The sequence below is a fragment of the Bufo bufo genome, chromosome 3 (genome assembly GCF_905171765.1).
Source record: "Bufo bufo chromosome 3, aBufBuf1.1, whole genome shotgun sequence".
Classification (NCBI taxonomy): Eukaryota; Metazoa; Chordata; class Amphibia; order Anura; family Bufonidae; genus Bufo; species Bufo bufo.
Window position 1 is genome coordinate 480,136,429 of NC_053391.1, and position 19,782 is coordinate 480,156,210.

Below are 19,782 nucleotides of genomic sequence, written 5' to 3' on the forward strand. Positions count from 1 at the left end.
TTTACTTATCTAACCAATTTTGAGACTGTTTTCTCGTGACACATTATACTTCATACTTATACTTAGGTGTATATTTGGGTCAATATTTTTTTCTTTATTTATATAAAAAAAAAAAAATTACCAAAAATTTGGAAACATTCACAATTTTCAACATTTTTATTTCTCTTCTTGTAAGACTCCATTCACACATCCGCAATTCTGCTCCGCATTTTGCGGAACGGAATTGCAGACCCATTAATTCCGATCCCGAAAAAAATAGAACACGTCCTATTCTTGACCGCAATAGCGGACAAGAATAGGCATATTCTATTAGTGCTGGCAATGTGCAGTCCGCAAAATGTGGAACGCACATTGCCGCTGTCCGTGTTTTGTGGATCCGCAAAACACACACTGATGTGTGAATGGACCCTAAGACAGATAGTAATACCTCATAAAATAGTTATTCCTCAACATTAACCATATGTCTGCTTTATTTTGCCATAGTTTTGTAAATATAATTTTATTTTTTTAGGACGTCAGTTCTTTGAGGGATTTACATTATAGAAACCACCCATAAATAACCATTTTAGAAAATGCACCCTTAAAATATTCAAAACTGATTTTACAAAATTTGTTAACCCTTTAGGTATTCCGTGGGAAATAAAGCAAAATGTAGGTGAAATTTCAATTTTTTTTTTGCAGATTTTCAAATTTTTCCCCCTGCAAAACAAACCTAAATATTGATTATAGTGGAAACCCCCCTCCCCCCAAAAAGTCAGCCCTCTTATTATTATGCCATCTTGTGCTTACAACTGTAGAGGCCCTGGGGTGAAATAATAAATGGAACCCCTAAGAAGTCACCCTATTTTGAAAACTCCACCTTTCAAGGCGTTGAGGGGTCGAGTGAGCATTTTGATGCTGCCAGTATTTTGCAGAAATGAATGCGCAGTGGACTGTGAAAATTGGAAATTTGCCACAGATATGGCATTTCTGTGCCCAATATGTTGTGTCTATTGTGTGTTATATAAGACACACCGTGCCAATGTTGTTAGGCGGGTTCTACGGGCCGCTGAAATCCATAAATCTGGATTTAAACAACTGTTTACGCTGCAGGGTTCGGAAGAGAAAGACCGCCATTTGGCTTTTGAAGCGCAGATTTTGATGGATTTTCGGGCGCCATGTTGCTATTGAACAGCCTCTAGGACCAGTACAGCTATTCTCTGATAACTATACATTTATTTTTCTCACAATGGAGCTGTGTGAGTACATATCTTTTTATCACTTTTTGTTAAGCTTTTGGGAAACAGTATAAAGAAAAGGCAGCAACTGTGCCATTGTTTTTGGGGTTTTGTTATTGCTGCATCCACCGTACTGGAAAAATGACACATTATCTTTATTCTGCTGGTAAGCATGATTACAGAAATACCAATTTTATATAATTTTTTTAGGTTTTTTTATGTTTTACCACTTTTACACAAAGCATTTTTGTAAAAAAATAAAAATAATCATGTTTTGCGTCAGTGTTTTCTGAAATAATACTGGATCAAAATTGACCCTATCTGGGGATGGGTAGAATTATTTATAAACACCCTAAAGTTGCCATCCCTGGCTATATTATCCTACTTGTCCCAGATAATCGAATGTAAAATTTAACTCTTATTATTCCATATTAAATTAATAAGTGTATACCATGCTTGTGAGTAAGTGCTTAATTAAAACTAGCTAGCGCTAATTTATATTGCATATATGCACTGTGGAAAGGGGCTATAAGGGTGTGAACTACCCTTAATTGCCCTCCTATTCCTGCAGGTTTTTTTTTGTAGTCAGTTGTATTCACTGATACTACTTATTACACTGGGTTCAGACCTGAGCGTTTTTGTGCACGTTTTTGTCCATATTCAACGCGCGTATTACGCGCGTTTGTGTGATTGACAGCAGTGTCCTATGGCCGCAAACGCGCGACAAAACGCCCCAAAGAAGCTCAAGAACTTGTTTATGCGTCGGGCGTTTTTCAGCGCGTTCGAACGCGCTGTAATACGCGAAAATGTGAACCAGTCCCATAGGGAAGCATTGGTTTGCATCGGTTATGCGTTTTACAGCGCGTTCGAACGCACTGTAAAACGCGCAAGTGTGAACTTAGGGTTAGGGTACTTTCACACTAGTGTTTTTGTTTTCCGGTATTGAGTTCCGTCACAAGAGCTCAATACCGGAAAAAAACTGATCAGTTTTATCCTAATGCCTTCTGAATGGAGAGCATTCCGTTCAGGATGCATCAGGATACATCAGTTCAGTCCCTCTTAAGTTTTTTGCACGGAGAAAATACCGCAGCATGCTGCAGTTTTGTCTCCGGCCCAAAAAACTTAGTTTATTAGTGCCGGATCGGCATTAAGTGTTCCAGAAAAACGGATCTGGCTTTCCAGTCTGCATTGGATCCATCTGAAAAATGCCATCAGTTTGCGTCCGGATTTGCCTGCCGGAATTCTCTGCCGCAAGTGTGAAAGTAGCCTTACCTCTGCTATTTAGCACTAGACATCTAAAATACACTCACTGGGTACTACAGTCGTGGACAAAAGTTTTGAGAATTACATAAATATTGGAAATTGGAAAAGTTGCTGCTTAAGTTTTTATAATAGCAATTTGCATATACTCCAGAATGTTATGAAGAGTGATCAGATGAATTGCATAGTCCTTCTTTGCCATGAAAATTTACTTAACAAAAAAAACTTTCCACTGCATTTCACTGCTGTCATTAAAGGACCTGCTGAGATCATTTCAGTAATCGTCTTGTTAACTCAGGTGAGAATGTTGACGAGCACAAGGCTGGAGATCATTATGTCAGGCTGATTGGGTTAAAATGGCAGACTTGACATGTTAAAAGGAGGGTGATGCTTGAAATCATTGTTCTTCCATTGTTAACCATGGTGACCTGCCAAGAAACGCGTGCAGCCATCATTGCGTTGCATAAAAATGGCTTCACAGGCAAGGATATTGTGGCTACTAAGATTGCACCTCAAGCAACAATTTATAGGATCATCAAGAACTTCAAGGAAAGAGGTTCAATTCTTTTTAAGAAGGCTTCAGGGCGTCCAAGAAAGTCCAGCAAGCGCCAGGATCGTCTCCTAAAGAGGATTCAGCTGCGGGATCGGAGTGCCACCAGTGCAGAGCTTGCTCAGGAATGGCAGCAGGCAGGTGTGAGTGCATCTGCACGCACAGTGAGGCGAAGACTTTTTGAAGATGGCCTGGTGTCACGAAGGGCAGCAAAGAAGCCACTTCTCTCCAAAAAAAAACATCAGGGACAGATTGATCTTCTGCAGAAAGTATGGTGAATGGACTGCTGAGGACTGGGGCAAAGTCATATTCTCCGATGAAGCCTCTTTCCGATTGTTTGGGGCATCTGGAAAAAGGCTTGTCCGGAGAAGAAAAGGTGAGCGCTACCATCAGTCCTGTGTCATGCTAACAGTAAAGCATCCTGAGACAATTCATGTGTGGGGTTGCTTCTCATCCAAGGGAGTGGGCTCACTCGCAATTTTGCCCAAAAACACAGCCATGATTAAAGAATGGTACCAAAACACCCTCCAACAGCAACTTCTTCCAACAATCCAACAGTTTGGTGAAGAACAATGCATTTTCCAGCACGATGGAGCACCGTGCCATAAGGCAAAAGTGATAACTAAGTGGCTAGGGGACCAAAACGTTGACATTTTGGGTCCATGGCCTGGAAACTCCCCAGATCTTAATCCCATTGAGAACTTGTGGTCAATCCTCAAGAGGCGGGTGGACAAACAAAAACCCACTAATTCTGACAAACTCCAAGAAGTGATTATGAAAGAATGGGTTGCTATCAGTCGGGAATTGGCTCAGAAGTTGATTGAGAGCATGCCCAGTCGAATTGCAGAGGTCCTGAAAAAGAAATGCAAATACTGACTCTTTGCATAAATGTCATGTAATTGTCGATAAAAGCCTTTGAAACGTATGAAGTGCGTGTAATTATATTTCACTACATCACAGAAACAACTGAAACAAAGATCTAAAAGCAGTTTTGCAGCAAACTTTGTGAAAACTAATATTTGTGTCATTCTCAAAACTTTTGGCCACGACTGTACACTGACAGTTCGCCTATGCGACCTAGTTTGGGGACTGGGCTTCATAGGCTTCTGTAGCTAGCAGGCCCCAAGGCTTGTGAGAAGCCTGGGGCTGCATAGCAACTATCGGCCCCCAGTCATCACAGCATCGGGGCCAATGGGAGAGACAGAAGGAGCACCCTTCCTCTGTGAAGCTCTTGTATGCCGCTATCTACATTGATTGTGGCATGTAAGGGGTTAATCAGTTATCATCAGCATTTACAGCGATGTTGGCATATACAGTTGAGGCCCGGCTGTCTGTAATACCCAGTCCCTGCCGCTGATCAAGCAGGCATAGCTCCTGTACCCACCTGATCAGCGAGACGTGCACTGGGCAGCAAGCTTCTTCCCACTGCACTAGCCACGTACTGTGTTGGGTGGGAAGGGGTTAAAGAAAGTGTGTGAAACAGACACATTGGCCCTGATTTAATGATGCACCTAGAATCTGTCTAAAAAGTGGCTCATATTTGTCCACTTAAGAGTACTGTTTTTGTGTTTTTTATGTGAAAAATTACTGCAATCCTTTTTTTATTTGCTGATAAATACAATATAAACAATGAAATAGCTTCAAGAGATGTGTATTTACTGTTAAAGTAATCCTCTAGTGTGCAAAAAGAGTCTAATGCAGACTCTCGGATCACAGATGTTTTGATGTGAAACTAAAACTAAAATCTCACTAGTGTCCAAATAAAGAGGCAGTTTGTCTAGAAATTGCAGATTAAGGACCTTACGTTTGCCCACCATCTGGAATCTACAGTTTTCTGTAACCTTAGCATTTTGTGTGCCCATTTTTGCATCAAGATGACCAGTTAATAAATAGTTTAGGAAAAAGTACATATTGCTTTTTGCACATCTTGGCAATAGCTTATCTGCCCTATAGCATATAAGTGCAATATCTGATATGAAGGACATTAGGTAAGCCTTATACACTGCTCAAAAAAATAAAGGGAACACAAAAATAACACATCCTTGATCTGAATTAATTAAATATTCTTCTGAAATACTTTGTTCTTTACATAGTTGAATGTGCTGACAACAAAATCACCCAAAAAAAAAATGGAAATCAAATTTTTTAACCCATGGAGGTCTGGATTTGGAGTCACCCTCAAAATTAAAGTGGAAAAACACACTACAGGCTGATCCAACTTTGATGTAATGTCCTTAAAACAAGTCAAAATGAGGCTCAGTAGTGTGTGTGGCCTCCACGTGCCTGTATGACCTCCCTACAACACCTGTGCATGCTCCTGATGAGGTGGCGGACGGTCTCCTGAGGGATCTCCTCCCAGACCTGAACTAAAGCATCTGCCAACTCCTGGACAGTCTGTGGTGCAACGTGACGTTGGTGGATAGAGCGAGACGTGATGTCCCAGATGTGCTCAATTGGATTCAGGTCTGGGGAACGGGCGGGCCAGTCCATAGCATCAATGCCTTCGTCTTGCAGGAACTGCTGACACACTCCAGCCACATGAGGTCTAGCATTGTCTTGCATTAGGAGGAACCCAGAGCCAACCGCACCAGCATATGGTCTCACAAGGGGTCTGAGGATCTCATCTCGGTACCTAATGGCAGTCAGGCTACCTCTGGCGAGCACATGGAGGGCTGTGCGGCCCTCCAAAGAAATGCCACCCCACACTATTACTGACCTAATGCCAAACCTGTCATGCTGGAGGATGTTGCAGGCAGCAGAACGTTCTCCACGGCGTCTCCAGACTCTGTCACGTCTGTCACATGTGCTCAGTATGAACCTGCTTTCATCTGTGCAGAGCACAGGGCGCCAGTGGCGAATTTGCCAATCTTGGTGTTTTCTGGCAAATGCCAAACGTCCTGCACGGTGTTGGGCTGTAAGCACAACCCCCACCTGTGGATGTCGGGCCCTCATATCACCCTCATGGAGTCTGTTTCTGACCGTTTGAGCAGACACATGCACATTTGTGGCCTGCTGGAGGTCATTTTGCAGTGCTCTGGCAGTGCTCCTCCTGTTCCTCCTTGCACAAAGGCGGAGGTAGCAGTCCTGCTGCTGGGTTGTTGCCCTCCTACGGCCTCCTCCACGTCTCCTGATGTACTGGCCTGTCTCCTGGTAGCGCCTCCATGCTCTGGACACTACGCTGACAGACACAGCAAACCTTCTTGCCACAGCTCGCATTGATGTGCCATCCTGGATAAGCTGCACTACCTGAGCCACTTGTGTGGGTTGTAGACTCCGTCTCATGCTACCACTAGAGTGAAAGCACCGGCAGCATTCAAAAGTGACCAAAACATCAGCCAGGAAGCACAGGAACTGAGAAGTGGTCAGGTCACCACCTGCAGAACCACTCCTTTATTGGGGGTGTCTAGCTAATTGCCTATAATTTCTACCTGTTGTCTATCCCATTTGCACAACAGCATGTGAAATTGATTGTCACTCAGTGTTGCTTCCTAAGTGGACAGTTTGATTTCACAGAAGTGTGATTGACTTGGAGTTACATTGTGTTGTTTAAGTGTTCCCTTTATTTTTTTGAGCAGTGTAGTATGTGCCAGTAGTTCCATGATGTGGTACTTGGTACTGTAGGTTAAGCATGATTGACATTACTGTTGGTGTGTGTGCTAGAAAAAATCTCACAATGTATTCTGCTAATCTGACTATGTTAAATAGAGTTTAAAGGGTGTTTGTGAGATTTTGATGCTGATGACCTATTCTCATGATATGTCATCTGTAGTGTCGAGCGAATCGAAGCATCCAAAGTGGAATTCAATCTGAAGTTTAGGAAAAATTTGATTTGCTGCAAAGCCGAATTTCCTTGCGCTTCATGGTAACGAATCATATTTTTTCTAAAATGGCTACTGTAACAAAGTGCAAGTAAGAAGCCTGGGAACGTGATATGACCCATAATGCCGTGCAGCTAGCCAATCAGCAGATCAGCCATCGCCTGTGATGTCACAGCCCTGTAAAAAGCCTCAGCCCGTGCACTCTCTGTCATTTCACTGTGAGCTGAGTTTATTGAGAGATGTGACAATCGCTTATGTGCTAGGGACAATGTTTTAGAAAGCTTTTAATTGTAGAATATTGGAAAAGTGCAGGGACAGTGTAGGGAGATTGTCGGGAGAGTTTTTAGACACTGTAGAGAGAGGATAGGGAGAGCATAGGAAGACGGCAAGGATAGTGCAGGTTGAATGTACCCGGTATGTGCCTTTTTGAACGAGGTGATACCTACAGTATTTTTCGCCTCATAAGACACAGGGAAAAATGTCCCTGCGTCTTATGGAGTGAATACTAATGAGCGTTTCCTTTATGGAAGCGCTCAATAGTACTGGAGAACGGGAAAGCGGTGAACGCTCTGTACTCACCGCTTCAGGGTCCTCAGTTCGTTCAGTTCACAGCACAGCGGCGGCAGGAAGAGCAGGAGGAGTGCTGGAGGAGAGGAGTGGCGGTGTCTGGAGCAGGAGAGGTGTTTTTATTTTATTTTATGTTCTCTGTGGCATGGGGGCTGATGAGAGGCATGGGACTGATATGGTCGCTGACAAGAGGCATGGGGACTGATATGAGGCCATGGGGGCGGATATGAGGCCATGGGGGCTGATATGAGGCCATGGGGGATGATGAGAAGCAATGGGGGGCTGATGTGAGGCATGGGGGGCTGATGAGAATCATATGGGGGCTGATGAGAGGCATAGGGCTCTTATGCGAGGTCTGATTGTGGGTCATTCACATTGGGGTCTGAGCAGAGGTTTGTTTAGGGGTCTGATCTGAGGTCTTGTTGGGGTATTCTTAAAATTGGGGCTGTCAACTGAGGTCTGATTAACATTGGGGGTCTAATTGGTCATCTGACCTGAGGTTTTTTGTTTTTTTTTAAATATAAAATTGGGAAAGGGGGAGTGATTAAAACGTAATTTTTTTTAATTTATTTTTTATTTTTAGAGTGACAAATTTTCACCCCCTTTTGATCCCTTGTCCTATTCACCCTAGTAGCCATTCCTTGTAACTGTGGTTGGGTGTCTGCTGTATCATACAGCCAGCACCTGTCACATATGGAGCAGGCTCAATGTGATGTACAGGTATACCTGATTTATAGCGATTCATGACAAATTAATTTGTCGAAGTTTGGCGAATCCCCCAAATCAAATTTTTAAAAATGTTGCTCATCACTAGTCATTAATATCTGATCGGTGGGGGTCTGACACCCAGGAACCCCACCGATAAGATACTGATGACCTATCCTATAATGAGCAAACATGTGACCATTATACATTGGACTCCCAGTCCCCCAACTGTAAAAAAAAAAAAAAAAAAGTATAATGCATAATATGCATGTTTTGCAGTCATGGGCTAAGTGTACACAACTGCCTTTTGAAGGACAGTTTAAAGAGGACCCGTCACTGCAAAATGCCAACTAATCAGTTGGACTTTGGGCTATTCCTAAAGGTGTTATCCTGTCAGTACTCTAGTATTCACAATTTAAACACTGTTCAGGGATCTGGACTTGTAATAGTCCCGGTATAGCTGACCTATGGGGGCCAGAGACTCTGGTGAGAAGCACAAAGGGATCAGGCAATACTCATAGTCAGGAAACAGTGTGAGGTCAGGGCAAGTGGAGTTTGTGTTTATTCGTGAAACAAGTCCGAGGTTAAGGCTGGCATCTGAGGGTCAATATGATAAGCAGGTAGTGGTCAGGACAGGCAGTGGCTCATCAGAGACGATAAACAGGTAAGGTTTGGTACATGGGCAGTCAGACAGCAATAGGCACACCTTCACTAGGACTGCCAAGACTAGAATTGCTAAAGATCAAGCGCCTTCCCTTAAATACACATAAGTGATCAGCCATAGGCTGGAGCAGATCTTGATGTGCATGCATGCCCTAAGGACAGAGGAGGGGGGTCATGGCAGGAGGAGCAAGTCCAGTCTTGCTGCTGACAGCAGAAGAAGTCATGGATCTAGACCACCGGCGGAGTGCAGGGGCAGCCTGCCTAGCATTCTGTATGGGATCTATATTTATTTTGGGGTCTGTACCTGTTTTTAGTTATGCAGAGACTTAGCATTTAGTCTCGGGTCTGTATTTTAGGGTCTGAGGTCTATTTTTATTTTGAAGTCTAGATCTTGGGTCTATACTCAGGTCTATATTTCAAGCACTGGCCCAGGTCTGTATATCATATATTCTAAAGCAGGGATCAGCAACCTCCGGCACTCCAGCTGTTCTGAAACTACATCTCCCAGAACCCACCATTTACTTCTATGGGAGTTACTTGACAAGCTAAGCAAGTATGCATGCTTGGAGTTGTAGTTTCACAGCAGTTGGAGGTTGCTTATCCCTGTTCTAGAGTTTGTATTTATTCTGAGGTCAGAGGTCTGTATTTATTTTGGAGTTTGGTCAGCGGTCTGTACTTGTTTTAGGGATCTGGCCCAGGGTCTGGGAATAGTCTTTATTCTTGGGTCTCGTCTATAGTTGGTATTTAATATATAGTATATAGTATAGTATGGTGTCTGTACTGATTCAGGGAGTCTGCTGTCGGAGTCTGTATTGGAAGATATTGTCTGGGTCTGCTCTTGGGGGTCTGTTTATTCTGTGGTCAGTATTCAGTGGTTTACATGTTAATATACTTCATGGTCTGGGGTCTATGTTCATTATGGAGTGTGATAAAGGAGAAATAAGCAAAACGGGGGGAAGTTGGGGTGGGGGGGGGGTGCTGGGTGTGTGTGATTAAACACCCCCCCCCCCCCCAAAAAAAAAAATTTAAAAAAAATTATAGTCAATGGGGCCGGCGGGCATTCTGGTAGCATCTGGCAATGCCCGACCCAGAGAGCTCAGGCTCTGCGGAACAGCCTGCCAGAACTACAGTGTACCAGAAAAATTGTGTGAAACAGTGTACCAGAAAAATAAAATGGAGCTGCCCTCACATGATGTCCAAGGGAGCGGCTCATCCTGGCACAAACAGAGGTCAGTACAGGACACGTAGTACCGCACTGTAGTGTAAAGATAAGCTGCTAGACAGCCAATACACTGGTTTTTCTAGTGAAATGGCCATATTGATTGGTTGGATCGGAGTCTGAAGCACTGTATGCTGAGTCTAGTTTCAAATTACGATGACCCAGGAAAGACCATTGTAAGTGGAAAATATTGAATCCTGAGGTCATTGTATCTTGAGGTAACACTGTAATTAACTATTTCCTGCAGTTGGAGTGCTGTGGATTTACTTTGTATTTGTTACCGGATTGAAAACTCCTTCCTCTTGGCACCCATAAACAAACTATGCTGTTCTAATAATCACAACATATGAAATTATATTGCTATAGAGTTTCACATTTCTTTTTTGCATAAATTTGAGATTTTGTAGGCTAGTTGCACACAGCATTCAGCGATGTTTCTTGGAAGAGTTTGAAACAGTTCTGTCAAATAAGTCAGATATATGCAATTGTGTGACTATATAAGGCCCCTTTCACACGAGCGAGTATTCCGCGTGGATGCGATGCGTGAGTTGAACGCATTGCACCCGCACTGAATCCTGACCCATTCATTTCTATGGGGCTGTGCACACGAGCGGTGATTTTCACGCATCACTTGTGCGTTGCGTGAAAATCGCAGCATGCTCCTCTTTGTGCGTTTTTCACATAACGCAGGCCCCATAGAAATGAATGGGGTTGCGTGAAAATCGCAAGCATCCGCAAGCAAGTGAGGATGCAGTGCGATTTTCACGCATGGTTGCTAGGTGACGATCGGGATGGGGACCCGATCATTATTATTTCCCCTTATAACATGGTTATAAGGGAAAATAATAGCATTCAGAATACAGAATGCATAGTACAATAGGGCTGGAGGGGTTAAAAAAAATAAACAATAATTTAACTCACCTTAATCCACTTGTTCGCGCAGCCGGCATCTCTTCTGTGAGCAATAGGACCTTTGATGACGTCACTACGCTCATCACATGATCCATCACCATGGTGATGGATCATGTGATGGACCATGTGATGAATGCAGTGACGTCATCAAAGGTCCTATTGCTCACAGATGAAGACAGAAGTGATGCCGGCTGCGCGAACAAGTGGATTAAGGTGAGTTAAATTTTTTATTTTTTTATTTTAACCCCTCCAGCCCTATTGTACTATGCATTCTGTATTCAGAATGCTATTATTTTCCCTTATAACCATGTTATAAGGGGAAATAATACAATCTACACTACAACTAACCCAAACCTGAACTTCTGTAAAGAAGTTCGGGTCTGGGTATCACAGTCGGTTTTTTATCACGCGCGTGCAAAACACATTGCACCCGCGCAATAAAAACTGAACATCGGAACGCAATCGCAGTCAAAACTGACTGCAATTTCGTTCCTACTCGCGCGGGTTTGCCGTAATGCACCGGGACGCATCCGGACCTAATCCGGACACGCCCGTGTGAAAGGGGCCTAAGTGCATACTAATCCCACAAGTTCTTATTAAAACATGTATACAGCACAGTATATATATATTTTTTTTTATTATACACTTGTATTGCTTTTCAATACAGTTACTGATATGCTCAAGCACAGTCTATGCATTTGTTTATGAGGGTTCTAATTCATCCAGGGCATTGTATATCAGGACAAATAAGTCAACAAACAACTATACATGCTATTTAAAACACATAGCATATACAAGTGCCAGCCTACCATTACAGTTGAGGCACATGTGGATTCCATTTGTGTATGGGCAGCCTTAAGGTTCGGATTGCCTTGTTCATGATGTTTTAGCACAGTACAAGGTAATTGGTTATGTATTTGGTTATGTGAAGAGACCCTTTATCCTGCTAATATTAGGTCATTATTTTTCGTTCATTCACCTGTTTGTTACACTACTGTGGTATATAGATAGCAAGTGAGCTTCATGTGATGTTTGCACTCTGCCACAAGAATAAAAAAAGAAGATGCTTCATTTTCAACAGCACTACATTTCCTTTATCCACAGGTAGATCTAATCAACACTATTGTACCAGACTCTAAAACAGCAGTAGCTGGAGTTGTACAATATAGGATGTGGCAGGTATACTCTGAAGAAAAGAGCCTTCTTACTTTTTGTTATTCTTTAAGACTTCCAAAGAGTTTATAATTTGTTTTTCTTGTATCCATAGAATTTTTGTAAATAATGGTGTGGAATTATTTATTAATATTTCAAATTAGATTTTCTGTCTGACAAAGACAACTTTTGCATTTATTTATATGACAATACATAAAAGCTTTTGAACGTAAGAAGACAAATTACCCTGCATGAAGAGCAGTGAAGTCAGACAGATGCCGACTGCTACTGTAAAGTAACCTTTAGTAATTCAAGATTCCTCATAGCCCTGTATAACTACTGTTGGGTTGCTGTCACTTGTAAAGAGATAATAAAAGATAAAAAGGGTTTGTTTCCACCAGACACTGTATATTTAGGACATATTGACATCTGATGGTTGTTGGTCCAACTGCTTAGATCCCTACGATTCAAAAAAAAACTCCAAGGGGGGGGGGGGGGGTGTGGCCTGGACGCTGATGGCGCTGGCTGATTAGTTGAAGAGCTCCACTTCCAGCACTACAATTCGGCTTAATTCCAGCCTACCCTGCTATCAAATCTATAAGGATCTCTCCTCCTGCATCCTGTCCACCCATGGGGCGAGTTAAGAAGCGCCAGGATCCGGCAAAACTTACGGAGTTCTTTCATAAAACTCCGCCACTGAGTGGGAGCCCGAAGCCGTCCTCCGCACCATTTTGTGATGGCTCCCCTGCTTCCTCACCGAGCGAGGTTCGCGCCACCTCCCGACAGCAGCTCCCCACCGCTCACGGAGGAGCTGCTTCGGAGCATGCTAGACTCCCTGCGTTCTTTTTTAAAAGAGGACTTCCACACCATCCTCAGAGAAGTGCAAGATGAAGTAACACAACTGGGAGAGCACACCTCGCATCGAGAAGGCAAGATGACAGAACTTACCGCCTCGCATAATCTGCTGATAGACGCTAAAGCTGCCCTGGAGGAGGTAGGCAAGTTAACATCTAAAGTTGCCGATATGGAAGACCGGAGCCGACGGAACAATGTCAGACTCCGGGGTGTGCCTGAGACAGTGGGCCCTTAACAGTTATTCTCATTATTGCAATATTTACTCAAAGAAGCCCTACCGAGTCTCTCAGAGATGGACCTTACCATTGACCGCATACACAGGATCCCCAAGCCAGCAAATCTTGCTCCTGCGGTGCCTCGCGATGTCCTGGCCGAATCTGGAACCCAGAAGCTCCTTTGATGGCATCTGATATTCCTGGATTTATCTGCGGCGACCCTGGCCAAAAGGAAGGAATTTGCCTCTTCACAAAAATCCTGCGGGAGAAACAAGTTCGTTATCGGTGGGGCTTTCCGGTGAAACTTATCATTGCGCATAACGGCACACTCCATGTGTGCACGACGCCACGGGCGGTGGAGCAGAAGCTGTTGGCCTTGAGCCTCCTGCCTGCTGGCACTCCGCCAGCGGGTGATCCTCATCGTGGCCAAGCAAAAAAGCAAAAATTCCTGTTGAGCAGGACTGCCCAATAGTATTTGGTGCTGTGAGGTACAAGAATAACTTGCTCCTCTGCACCCCTACTCTATGGGGCGAAAGCCCTTTCTTCCACTGTACCACTGTGAAGCATCGTAGTATTGCTTCTAATACTTATCTGTTAACATCTGCATTTTATGTTTTTTTTGTTCTTTCTTTTCTAATGTTTTCAGAGGTTCTACCTCAGGCTCAGGTGTGTGATGATGCCTTCTTCCCATATGCATTCCTATACCTTTGTCCGAACGGAGGGGAGCTAAGCTGGTATGTTTATTATCCTGATGGGGTTTAAGATTTACTCACTGAATGTCAGGGGATTAAACTCCCCATTTAAGAGGAGAATGATATGGGCTGATGCTATGACCTCACACTGTAATGTATTAATGGCTCAAGAAACCCACCTGTTGCTGAATGATTCCCATAGATGTACACATTCCGATTTCCCACATATCTTCCACTCTCCTGCGTTCAAGAAAAAGAAGGAGGGAGTTTTAGTGGCGATAAAGAGAAATGTAGCGTTTACTTTGTCCTCTTTAACGACGGACAGCAAGGGTCGATATAGTATAAAAAAACCTCCAAGGAGTTACTTTCTTGAGTTAAAGTCCCTTTCATGTCCCGTCAGCTTTTTCAGTTTAAAGAGGTTTTCCAAGTTATGACAAAAAAAAAGCACTGTAAATCTGATGGTCAGCAATATATACATAAGCTAAGCAAGTTTTAGGCCCAAAAATTGGAATTGCTCATTTCCCTAGTTTTGTTCTGGCCACTTTGTTGACATGCAATTGCGGAGCTGTGGGGCATGTATCAACAATCTCTGAGGTTTTCCTCATGAATATTTGGGAGTCAACAAAGACTGCCTTTCCCATCCCCCTGCTCTGCAAAGGAAGTGAATAAAAGTGCTGCCCTGTCTGGAGTCTGACTGCAGGGATACTCATGTTGTATGTGTGGGACTACAAGTCCCAGCTGTAAAGTACAATGACATTGCTAATACACACAGGATCTTCCCCCTTCCTGTTCATGTGCAAAGCTCAGCAGAGACTTCTTCACAGCCAGCAGAACAGCACAGAGGAATCTCATACTGGCTGCTCTCCATACCCCTTCTACTATATTGGCTGGTCCCATGGTCCTTCCTCTGACAGACTGGTCACCATGATCCTGCTGTAAAATAAACTGTTCTCCATGTCCCCATCTGTTACATAGATTGCTCCCCATGCCTTCATTTCTTGCACAGGCTGTACTCCATACTTCCTCTGTCAAACAGACTATTCTCATGTGCCTTCTCTCTAGCACACTGCTCCCTATGTCCTTCTCTGTTACACAGACTATATGATTATGTATTATTTACAGTGTTCACCTGATGGGGTAGATCATGTGATATTTTAATAGAGCCGGTCGTTACGGATATGACAATATCAAATAATGATAAAGAAAAAAAATCATGTTTTTGTGTTGCCATATTTTTTAAACATTTTTCTGACAATGGTCTTGTTTGAGGGCTCATTTTTTGTGGGAGGAGGTTTTCATTGGTACCATTTTGGGGTAGAAAGAACTTTTTGATCGCTCAACTTTATACTTTTTTAAAGGCGTTCACCTGACAGGATAGATCATGTGATATTTTTGTAGAGCAGATCATTGTTTAATTTTTTTCAATTTTACACAATAAAAGCATTTTAGAAAAAAAATTCCATATTTTTTTTATATTTCTGGCAATGGTTTTTCAGGGGCTGGGCATCATAGGCTTCCGTAGCCATAGCAGCCTTCGACACCCCATGATCACTTAGCGGGAAGCCGATGAGGTGAGAGAGGGAGCTCCTTCCCTCTGCATACCCCTTAGATGCAGCGGTGGTGAATCCCCCATCATTAGAGTTATTACCGATGTCAGTGGTTAACAGTAACAGCCTGGCCTGGCACCTGCCGCTGTTCAGTGCATCATATTATTCACTTCCTTCAGCACCGTACATGTACAGAGTGTGTTGTGAAGGGGTTAAAACTTCCATTTTGTGTACAGGTTTAAAACTGACTTTGTTGCCCATAGCAGCCAATCACAGCACAGCTTAAAGTTTTCAAGAGCAAGTAATATATGTCACTGGGAGTGGCCAGGCACCGAAGGAAGATGGCCGCATAATCCCTGAGCTCCCGCACCCAGTGACAAAGACAGCCATCAGCCCGGCACCCACACCCTTGATCAGGGCTTGCAGCTGCCAAACTCTATCAGCTGACATACCGAAACTTTTCCGAGATGGGGAAAACCCGCAGGATGCCACACAAGCCGGAGTTGAACCTGAGGCAATTCTTTGAGCCGGCAAAGATGGAGAAGAGCCGCGCCCTCCTCACTCCGCTCTTCTCCAACTTCACCAGACCCATCTCTTCACCTGCCTCACAGACATCACCGGTGAGTGCGGCTCCATACAGGCCTACAGGCCAGAGCACCGGGTCCCCCTTTACAAGCAAAGAGTGCAGCCACCATAGCGCATGAGGGGGAGCAGGAAATGTGCCATGCTACTATGCCAGAAGAGCCATTAACACCAGGGCTTGAACCCCACAATATAAAACAGGGCAAGGGGCACCATGAACATCATCAAAGCCCACTTTATACAGAGGAAGCCTTCTCTTCAGAAGAAGGGATAACCACCCATATGACAGACGCACTAACGGCATTACCCGCATCCCATTCTCCAGTGTCTAAACAAGCCCTTAAACGCATGTTAATTGCCTTGAAATCCTCCCTCCATGAGGACATTACTACATTGCTGACACCTATATCAGCTTCTGTACAAGCCCTTGATGCTAGAGTGCTACATATTGAAATGAAAATGTGGGAATTTGCAGAGTCTCAAAATACCGTAATCAACACCCATAATGATATAGCGGATATGCTGGAACACGTGAAATCTAAACTGGCTGACCTGGAAGACCGTTCATGGCGCAATAATATTAAGCTGAGAAACGGTCCCTCGTTAAAGCATTACCTCCTACATACAAAAATTATTCCTGTCTTTACTACCCACTTTATCAGCTCAAGACATGATTATAGACCGAGCACACAGGGTCCCTAGACCCACACATCTGGCAGAAACGATCCCCAGGGACACACTAGCTAGAGTGTACTTCTTTCATGTTAAAGATGCTATACTGTCAGCCGCCCGGAAGATATCAGTCCTACCAGATCTTTTTCAAACCGTTAAGCTCTACACAGATCTTTCAGCTACAACTCTCCGCCAGAGGAAATTGCTGGCTCCCATTACTGAGACAGAACAACATCCCCTACCGCTGGGGATACCCAGTGAAGATCCTACTAACCAAAGATGGCACTTCATACTCAATAAAGACCTTAGAAGAAGGTAGAAAACTACTACTCTCATGGAACATGACTCCAGCATCAATTGAGCCGATTCAACCTCTGAAATCACCTCGGAAGAATACAGACTGGCAATGGAACTTTGCTTAACCCTATCCACCGGGCTAATCCCACTATCGCTCCATTAGGATCACCGGGTGCAGAGGAAAAGTTGCATACGCTCCTTCTGGTAACACACCGGACTATAACCCCATACTGCTGATGGCAACCTAGAGTTGCGTCCTGTATCCTATATCTTCTACACTCCTCAGGGACTCTCAGAGATGATCCCTTATGTTATACAGTGTACACAGATTTTTATGTTTGGTTGCAGTTGTATTTGCTGTCCTGAGCCAATTTTCTCTTTATACCTTAGTCCTTATACCGACTCAATGGTGTTCCACTTTATGTCACTTAATGTGATGGGTCGAAATTGTCTACAGAAAAGAGCCTATCTGTGGAAGGAGGCGATCTTGCACCACGCTGATGTTTTGTGTGCACAATAAACGCATATTATGGAAAAAGATGCACATAGATTGAAGCACCATTGCTTTCCAACAATTTTGCAATCATACTCAGAAAAAAAGACGAGGTGTTCTAATTGCTATTAGAAATACGGTTGCCTTCACACAGATCGCACAAATAATTGATCCCAGAGGTCGTTATGTGGTCCTGGTGTGTTCCTTGAATAATATCTACACTATCGCTAACTTATATGCACCCAATCGCAGACAAATCTCATTCCTGCATAGGCTAATGAAAAGAGTCAATAAGGTTAACCAGGGTCGCCTGTTGCTTTGCGGTGATTTTAAAAGCATACTAGACCCCTCAATAGACACCAGCAACCCCACTAGATCTGTAGACAATGGTCTATCATCACATACACGCAGAAGAACTCTTTGATGTATGGAGAGCACATCATAGCACAAAAAGGGATTTTACCTTTTTCTCAGAATGCCATAGAACATACTCTCGCATTGATTTATTTTTAGTAGATCGTGCATTATTGTATAAGAGCTGCAAATCTGGTATTGATTTAATCAAATGGTCAGACCACGCAGCGATAACACTTCATATTCAGGAAGGTGTTGAAGGCAACCCAGACAAAATATGGAGAAACAAGACCTTTCTCCTGGGCCACTCTATATATGGGAAAGAAATAGAAAATGCCACCACAGAATTCTTTAAATTTAACATGGTACAGCTTCTAATGTGTATTATTAAGCATTTATACGGGGAATGCTGATGAAGATCAGCCATAAAGAAAGGAAAGCTAGGGAACAAAAGCAAAATACATTATTGGTTGAACTCGATAAACTCGAGAGATTAAACAAGCAAAGCCCCACTGTTACCACCTCCGAATCCATAGTGAATATTTGTAACCAACTAAGAAACTTGCTTCTACATAATTGAACGGGCCCTTGTTAAGACTAAAGCCAAATACTATGCACAAAACAATAAAGCTGGTAAAGTCCTAGCTTCCAGATTAAAGCTCCAGCACACGCGTTCTAGAATTCCTTACATTAAACATCCGGCTACTGGGGCCAAACTCACAGACCCTAGAGAAATAACTTCCCAATTTAAAGAATATTACCACACCCTTTACAATATAGAGAACCAACAACCTCCTCTAGATAATATAATCACATCGACACAAAACTTCTTAGACTATGCAAATTTACCGGTCTTGACTGACCAACAATTGGCTTCTCTCTGCGCCCCGATCACCATAGCAGAAATTCTTGGTGCTATTAAGGTGCTGCCTTCTGGAAAATCTCCCGGCCCAGACGGTCTCTCAAGCGAATTTTAATAAATAAAAGATTTTCCACACTGATATCCTCATGCCTGGAATCAGTGTTCCAACAGGCTGCACAGGGTGTCCCCTTCCCGTCCGAGATGTGATCTGCACGAATAGTCACGCTGCCCAAGCCAGGGAAGCCAACCGATGTTCCTCAGAACTTTAGACCTATATCCCTCTTGAATGTGGATATTAAGTTATATGCAAAAATACTGGCCTCCAGATTGTCACATGTCGTACCTTTCTTGGTACAGTCTTACTAGACAGGATTTGTCATGGGAAGGCAGGCCTTTGATAATACTAGACGTGTCTTGAACATCTTGGATTATGTGGAGAAAAATAGGGTCCCCATGGTGGCTGTTACGCTGGACGCTAAGAAGGCGTTTGACCGTATTAACTCGTCCTTCTCGGTATTATGACATATGGGCTTTAAGGGGGGCAATATTCTCAGCAATCCAAAACCTTTACAGTAACCCAACAGCAAGAGTTTTTTCTAGTGAAGCTCTTTCTGAGACTTTTCGAATTGGGAATGGGATGCGCCAGGGATGTCCTTTGTCTTCGCTGATATGTGTGCTGACCATTGAACCCAGCACCTCCGCTTAAATGAAAATATTAAGGGAATCAGTATAGGAGGCAGAAGACACCTTATATCTCTATATACAGACGATATCATCCTCACCCTAAACGAGCCAACCAGTTCGCTACAATGTGCTTTAGATATCATCTCTAGATATAGCTCTTATCATATTATAAGATTAATGTATCCAAGTCCGAGGTGCTGCCCCTGAATCTCCACCAGGAGACTCTTCAGTCAATGAAATCTGCCTTCCAACTGGACTGGCAAGACAAAGAGATAAAATACCTAGGTATTCATCTTACTAAGGCCCAGTCAATGCCTTACTCCTATAATTATGAACCGCTATTGAAAATCATAGAACAAGACTTATCTACCTTTACAAAACATGACGTTTCTTGGGTGGGCAGAATAGCCACCTTCCAGATGTTTACAATACCCAAAGTGTTGTATATCTTCCGGACTCTTCCCTC

At 43.3% G+C, this 19,782-nt stretch overlaps 1 protein-coding gene across 1 annotated transcript in view; it reads left to right on the top strand.

Annotated features, from left to right (window-relative positions):
* CLYBL (citramalyl-CoA lyase) overlaps positions 1–19,782 on the top strand; it is a 453,107-nt gene that overhangs the window by 279,325 nt on the left and 154,000 nt on the right.